The following is an 8,462-nucleotide window of genomic DNA, read 5'->3' as shown; positions in this document are numbered from 1 at the left end:
CTTCATCCAGAAGTCTTCCAAATGCTGGTAAACCGTTGGGAAAGACCACAGGTGGACATGCTGGCGTCCCGCCTCAATAAAAAAGATATTGCGCCAGGTCAAGGGAACCTCAGGCGATTGCTGTGGACGCTCTAGTGACACCGCGGGTGTACCAGTCGGTTTATGTGTTCCCTCCTCTCCCTCTTATACCCAAGGTACTGAGGATAATAAGAAAAAGAGGAGTAAGAACTATACTCATTGTTCCGGATTGGCCAAGAAGGCCTTGGTACCCAGAACTTCAGGAAATGATCTCAGAGGACCCATGGCCTCTGCCACTCAGACAGGATCTGCTGCAGCAGGGGCCCTGTCTGTTCCAAGACTTACCGCGGCTGCGTTGACGGCATGGCGGTTGAACACCGGATCCTGAGTGAAAAAGGCATTCCGGAGGAAGTCATTCCTACCCTGATCAAAGCCAGGAAGGATGTCAGCCTGAAGTTCAGACGTTGTAAGGGAGTGCTGCATATTCAGCCCCTTTTTTGTGCCCCAGTGGCACCTTGGGTTCTCAATGTGGTTTTGGAGTTCCTGGAATCACATTGGTTTGAGCAACTTAAAACCGTGGATTTGAAATATCCCACATGGAAAGTGGTCATGTGTTGGCTCTGGCTTCGGCCAGGCATGTGTCAGAATTGGCGGCTTTGTCATGAAAAAGCCCTTACCTGACTTTCCATATGGATAGGGCAGAGTTGAGGACTCGTCCTCACCTTCTCCCGAAGGTGGTATCAGGTTTTCACTTGAACCAACCTATTGTGGTGCCTGCGGCTACTAGGGACTTGGAGGATTCTAAGTTACTGGACGTAGTCAGGGCCCTGAAAATTTATATTTCCAGGACGGCTGGAGTCAGGAAAACTGACTCGCTGTTTATCTTGGATGCACCCAACAAGCTGGGTGCTCCTGCTTCTAAGCAGACTATAGCGCGCTGGATTGGTAGCACTATTCAGCTTGCGCATTCTGCGGTGGGACTGCCGCAGCCTAAATCTGTAAAAGCCCATTCCACAAGGAAGGTGGGCTCATCTTGGGCGGCGGCCCGAGGGGTCTCGGCTTTACAACTTGGCCGAGCTGCTACTTGGTCAGGGGCAAACACGTTTGCAAAATTCTACAAATTTGATACCCTGGCTGAGCAGGACCTTGAGTTCTCTCATTCGGTGCTGCAGAGTCATCCGCACTCTCCCGCCCGTTTGGGTGCTTTGGTATAATCCCAATGGTCCTTACGGAGTCCCCAGCATCCACTAGGACGTCAGAGAAAATAAGATTTTACTCACCGGTAAATCTATTTCTCGTAGTCCGTAGTGGATGCTGGGCGCCCATCCCAAGTGCGGATTGTCTGCAATACTTGTAAATAGTTATTGTTACATAAATCGGGTTGTTATTGCGAACCATCTATTCAGAGGTTCCATTGTTATCATACTGTTAACCGGGGTTCCTATCACGAGTTATATGGTGTGATTGGTGTGGCTGGTATGAGTCTTACCCGGGATTCAAAATCCTTCCTTATTGTGTCAGCTCTTCCGGGCACAGTGTCCTAACTGAGGCTTGGAGGAGGGTCATAGGGGGAGGAGCCAGTGCACACCAGATAGTCCTAAAGCTTTCTTTAGATGTGCCCAGTCTCCTGCGGAGCCGTCTATTCCCCATGGTCCTTACGGAGTCCCCAGCATCCACTACGGACTACGAGAAATAGATTTACCGGTGAGTAAAATCTTATTTTCCCCCATCTGATGAATTAAATGAATTGTGTGAAGAAGCGTGGAGTTCCCCTGATAAGAAACTAGTGATTTCTAAGAGGTTACTGATGGCGTACCCTTTCCCGCCAACGGACAGGTTACGTTGGGAAACATCCCCTAGGGTGGACAAGGCGCTGACACGCTTATCTAAAAAGGTGGCCCTGCCGTCTCAGGATACGGCCGCCCTTAAGGAGCCTGCGGATAGAAAGCAGGAAGCTATCCTGAAGTCAGTGTATACACACTCTGGTACTCTACTGAGACCTGCTATTGCTTTAGCCTGGATGTGTAGTGCTGTAGCAGCGTGGACAGATACTCTGTTAGACGACATAGATTCCCTCGACAGAAATACTGTTTTGCTAACCCTGGGCCATATCAAAGACGTTGTCTTATATATGCTGGATGCTCAGAGGGACATCTGCCTGCTGGGCTCTAGAATTAATGCTATGTCCATTTCTGCCAGGAGGGTCTTATGGACTCGGCAATGGACAGGGGATGCTGATTCTAAAAAACACATGGAGGTTTTGCCTTATAAGGGTGAGGAATTGTTTGGGGACGGTCTGTCGGACCTCGTGTCTACAGCGACAGCTGGAAAGTCGACTTTCTTGCCTCAGGTTTCCTCACAGCCTAAAAAAGCACCGTATTATCAAATGCAGTCCTTTCGTTCCCAAAAAGGCAAGAGGGTCAGGGGCGCATCCTTTCTTGCCAGAGGCAGGGGTAGAGGTAAGAAGCTGCACCATGCAGCCAGTTCCCAGGAACAAAAGTCCTCCCCTGCTTCCACTAAGTCTACCGCATGACGTTGGGGCTCCACAGGCGGAGCCAGGTGCGGTGGGGGCCCGTCTCCGAAACTTCTGCAGCCAGTGGGTTCGCTCACAGGTGGATCTCTGGGCTATACAAATTGTATCTCAGGGATACAAGCTGGAATTCGAAGCGACTCCCCCCTGCCGTTACCTCAAATCAGCCTTGCCAGCTTCCCCCATGGAAAGGGAGGTAGGGCTGGCGGCAATTCACAAGCTGTACCTCCAGCAAGTGATTGTCAGGGTCCCCCTCCTTCAACAGGGAAGGGGTTACTATTCCACAATGTTTGTGGTACCAAAACCGGACGGTTCGGTGAGACCCATTCTGAATTTAAAGTCCTTGAACACTTATATAAAGAAATTCAAGTTCAAAATGGAATCGCTCAGAGCGGTTATTGCAAGCCTGGAAGAGGGGGATTTTATGGTATCGCTGGACATCAAAGATGCTTACTTGCATGTCCCCATTTACCCACCTCACCAGGAGTACCTCAGATTTGTGGTACAGGACTGTCATTACCAATTCCAGACGTTGCCGTTTGGCCTGTCCACGGCACCGAGAATATTTACCAAGGTAATGGCCGAAATGATGATACTCCTTCGGCAGAAGGGAGTTATAATTATCCCGTACTTGGACGATCTCCTCATAAAGGCGAGGTCCAGGGAGCAGTTGTTGATCAGCGTAGCACTCTCTCAGGAAGTGTTACTACAGCACGGCTGGATTCTGAATGTCACAGCTGATTCCTACGACGTGTCTGCTTTTCCTGGGCATGATTCTGGACACAGAACAGAAGAAGGTGTTTCTCCCGGTGGAGAAAGCCCAGGAATTAGCATCTCTGGTCAGGGACCTCCTGAAACCAAAACAGGTATCAGTGCATCATTGCACGCGAGTCCTGGGACAGATGGTGGCTTCATACGAAGCCATTCCCTTCGGCAGGTTCCATGCAAGGATTTTTCAGTGGGATCTTTTGGACAAGTGGTCCGGATCGCATCTTCAGATGCATCGGCTGATCACCCTGTCCCCGAGGGCCAGGGTGTCTCTTCTGTGGTGGCTGCAGAGTGCTCACCTTCTCGAGGGCCGCAGGTTCGGCATTCAGGACTGGGTCCTGGTGACAACGGATGCAAGCCTCCGAGGATGGGGGGCAGTCACTCAGGGAAGAAACTTCCAAGGGCTGTGGTCAAGTCTGGAGACTTCTCTACACATAAGTATACTGGAATTAAGGGCCATTTACAACGCCCTGAGTCAAGCAGAGCCCCTGCTTCAAAACCGGCCAGTGCTGATTCAGTCAGACAACATCACGGCAGTCGCTCATGTAAACCGCCAGGGCGGCACAAGAAGCAGGATGGCAATGGCGGAAGCCACAAAGATTCTGCGATGGGCGGAGAATCACGTGCAAGCACTGTCAGCAGTGTTCATTCCGGGAGTGGACAACTGGGAAGCAGACATCCTCAGCAGACACGACCTCCACCCGGGAGAATGGGGACTTCATCAAGAAGTCTTCCAACTGATTGCAAACCGATGGGAACTGCCACAGGTGGACATGATGGCGTCCCGCCTCAACAAAAAGCTAAAACGTTATTGCGCCAGGTCAAGGGACCCTCAGGCGATAGCTGTGGACGCCCTAGTGACACCGTGGGTGTACCAGTCGGTATATGTGTTTCCTCCTCTTCCTCTCATACCAAAAGTACTGAGAAAAGTAAGAAAGAGAGGAATAAGAACAATACTCATTGTTCCGGACTGGCCAAGAAGGTCTTGGTACCCGTAACTGCAAGAAATGCGCACAGAGGACCCATGGCCTCTGCCTCTCAGACAGGACCTTCTACAACAAGGGCCCTGTCTGTTCCAAGACTTACCGCGGCTGCGTTTGACGGCATGGCGGTTGAATGCCGGATCTTAGCGGAAAAAGGCATTCCGGATGAAGTTATTCCTACGCTGATCAAGGCTAGGAAAGACGTGACAGCAAAGCATTATCACCGTACATGGCGGAAGTATGTTGCTTGGTGTGAGGCCAGGAAGGCCCCTACAGAGGAATTCCAACTGGGTCGTTTCCTGCACTTCCTACAGTCAGGGGTGACTATGGGCCTAAAATTGGGGTCCATAAAGGTCCAGATTTCGGCCCTATCCATTTTCTTTCAAAAAGAACTGGCTTCACTGCCTGAGGTTCAGACATTTGTTAAGGGAGTGCTGCATATTCAGCCCCCTTTTGTGCCACCAGTGGCACCCTGGGATCTTAACGTTGTGTTGGATTTCCTGAAATCCCACTGGTTTGAGCCACTTAAGAACGTGGAACTATAGTATCTCACGTGGAAAGTGGTCATGCTTTTGGCCTTAGCATCGGCTAGGCGTGTGTCGGAGTTGGCGGCTTTGTCATGTAAAAGCCGATATCTGATCTTCCATATGGACAGGGCAGAATTGAGGACTCGTCCCCAATTTCTCCCAAAGGTGGTGTCATCGTTTCATTTGAACCAACCTATTGTGGTGCCTGCGGCTACTCTGGATTTGGAGGACTCCAAGTTGCTGGACGTAGTCAGGGCTTTGAAAATATATGTTTCCAGAACGGCTGGAGTCAGGAAGACTGACTCGCTGTTTATCTTGCATGCACCCAACAAGCTGGGTGCTCCTGCTTCAAAGCAAACTATTGCTCGCTGGATCTGTAGCACGATTCAGCAGGCTCATTCTGCGGCTGGATTGCCGCATCCAAAATCGGTGAAAGCCCATTCCACAAGGAAGGTGGGCTCTTCTTGGGCAGCTGCCCGAGGGGTCTCGGCTTTACAGCTTTGCCGAGCGGCTACTTGGTCGGATTCAAACACATTTGCAAAGTTCTACAAGTTTGATACCCTGGCTGAGGAGGACCTTGTGTTTGCTCATTCGGTGCTGCAGAGTCATCCGCACTCTACCGCCCGTTTGGGAGCTTTGGTATAATCCCCATGGTCCTTACGGAGTTCCCAGCATCCACTAGGACGTCAGAGAAAATAAGAATTTACTCACCGGTAATTCTATTTCTCGTAGTCCGTAGTGGATGCTGGGCGCCCGTCCCAAGTGCGGACTTTCTGCAATACGTGTATATAGTTATTGCTTAACTAAGGGTTATTGTTATGAGCCATCCGTTGAGTGAGGCTCAGTTGTTGTTCATACTGTTAACTGGGTATAGTTATCACGAGTTGTACGGTGTGATTGGTGTGGCTGGTATGAGTCTTACCCTGGATTAAAAATTTCCTTTCCTTGTAATGTCAGCTCTTCCGGGCACAGTTTCCCTAACTGAGGTCTGGAGGAGGGGCATAGAGGGAGGAGCCAGTGCACACCAGATAGTACCTGATCTTTTCTTTAGAGTGCCCAGTCTCCTGCGGAGCCCGTCTATTCCCCATGGTCCTTACGGAGTTCCCAGCATCCACTACGGACTACGAGAAATAGAATTACCGGTGAGTAAATTCTTATTTTCAATCATCAATTTACACTGACACATCCCTAGAACAAACACTGACCTCACTTGCTTCCTACATTTACATGACCATAATGTTTCAGATCAGATACGCTCTAATCCACTCTTGTGGTCGGATAAACGATTATGGCATATACTGCGCCATAAACACAACCTTAATGCATATTATTACCTTAATTTACCCCTCCTTCGTAATCCCAACTTCCTTGATGGCATGGCTGCTCCCCTTTCGCTACATGGAGTTCAGCGGGGCTCCACGCTTTACGCTCGTTTGTCTCTATTGACGAAGAACGCTTTCTAACATTCACGGAATTGACTTCTAGTCACCCTGAAGTGGGATCCTCCCCACTGGCGTCCTTACAACTGAAGTTTTACGCATCACATGTGCTGCAAAATTTCTCTACCACTGATTGGAAAAATTCTTTAGATTCCCTCCAGACCATCACACCCCCACAACGTAGAGCTATATTGATTCATTACAATATTTTGTGAGATATCATAGATAATGCTAAAACACCGGGGGTTATATCGAAATGGTTACTTTACTTCCCGACCCTATCGATACCAGCTCTGGAGAAAGCTTTACTATACTCCCAAAGAACCCTGTCGGCCAGCATGTACATAAAATTGTTTCTCAACACATACCATAACACTTACCTATCACCACTCAGACGCTATCATATGGGTACCTCGGAGAGCCATGCCTGCATGCGCTGCCATCAAGAAGAAGCTGACATTTTTTATTGTTTATGGGCTTGCCCCATGGTTAAGTATTTTTGGCATCTCATCCGCAGATACGCTGAGGCCAGACTTGTTAACCATGTTCCGTTTACTCCGGAATGGGCAACCCTGGGCGTATTTGATCCTGCCCAACGAATTACTACTGAAAGCAAAAAACTCTTACTCGCCCTAAGTGCAGCAGGGAGGAAAACTATACTCCAGGGTTGGTTGGATATCACGCCTCCGCAAATGCCTCTGTTCCTATCCAAGCTCAACTTTATCTTTAAGATGGATTGGATGGAAACACTATTGCAAAAAGATAAGAAGGCGGAACGGTTCTTTACGATGTGGGAATCATATATAGATGCGCTGCCTGTATTAGTTAAGCAACAACTCCACCATAGCTTACAGAACACCGTATGGTACCTAACAAAAATTGCTGTGGGAGAACCACCAATCGCTTTACTTTTGATCACTTCCAGGCTTCGGGTACTCTGTGCAACTGTATATTGTTTTTTCTGATATATTACTTTTTATACGTTATCCTGACAAAATTTTGGAGTTCATATTCGGAATTACTTTTGTTTTTTCATCTATGTCAAATGTTGATTGTATTTTTTTACTTTATTTATGTATACGGGATGACTTTGCCTCCTATGTCGCAGTTTATGACTTGTCTTTCTTTTCCTGTAACACACCTGATGATACATCAATAAAAAAAAAAAAAAAGAATTTACTCACCGGTAATTCTATTTCGCGTAATCCGTAGTGGATGCTGGGACTCCGTAAGGACCATGGGGAATAGCGGCTCCGCAGGAGACTGGGCACAACTAAAAGAAAGCTTTAGACTACTGGTGTGCACTAGCTCCTCCCACTATGACCCTCCACCAGACTTCAGTTAGGATACTGTGCCCGGAAGAGCTGACACAATAAGGAAGGATTTTGAATCCCGGGTAAGACTCATACCAGCCACACCAATCACACCGTACAACTCGTGATACTATACCCAGATAACAGTATGATAACAACTGAGCCTCTCAACAGATGGCTCAACAATAACCCTTTAGTTAAACAATAACTATATACAAGTATTGCAGACAATCCGCACTTGGGATGGGCGCCCAGCATCCACTACGGACTACGAGAAATAGAATTACCGGTGAGTAAATTCTTATTTTCTCTGACGTCCTAAGTGGATGCTGGGACTCCGTAAGGACCATGGGGATTATACCAAAGCTCCCAAACGGGCGGGAGAGTGCGGATGACTCTGCAGCACCGAATGGGCAAACTCTAGGTCCTCCTCAGCCAGGGTGTCAAACTTGTAGAATTTAGCAAATGTGTTTGACCCCGACCAAGTAGCTGCTCGGCAAAGTTGTAGAGCCGAGACCCCTCGGGCAGCCGCCCAAGAAGAGCCCGCCTTCCTCGTGGAATGGGCTTTCACTGTTTTAGGATGCGGCAGTCCAGTCGCAGAATGTGCAAGCTGAATCGTACTACAGATCCAACGAGCAATAGTCTGCTTTGAAGCAGGTGCACCCAACTTGTTGGGCGCATACAGGATAAATAGCGAGTCAGTCTTTCTGACTCCAGCTGTCCTGGAAACATAAATTTCTCTAACGTCCTAGTGGATGCTGGGGACTCCGTCAGGACCATGGGGAATAGCGGCTCCGCAGGAGACAGGGCACAAAAAGTAAGCTTTTAGGATCACATGGTGTGTACTGGCTCCTCCCCCTATGACCCTCCTCCAAGCCTCAGTT

Source organism: Pseudophryne corroboree, chromosome 1, assembly GCF_028390025.1.
Source record: "Pseudophryne corroboree isolate aPseCor3 chromosome 1, aPseCor3.hap2, whole genome shotgun sequence".
NCBI lineage: Eukaryota > Metazoa > Chordata > Amphibia > Anura > Myobatrachidae > Pseudophryne > Pseudophryne corroboree.
The sequence above is the reverse complement of the archived record's forward strand: the minus strand, read 5'-3'. Positions refer to the sequence as shown.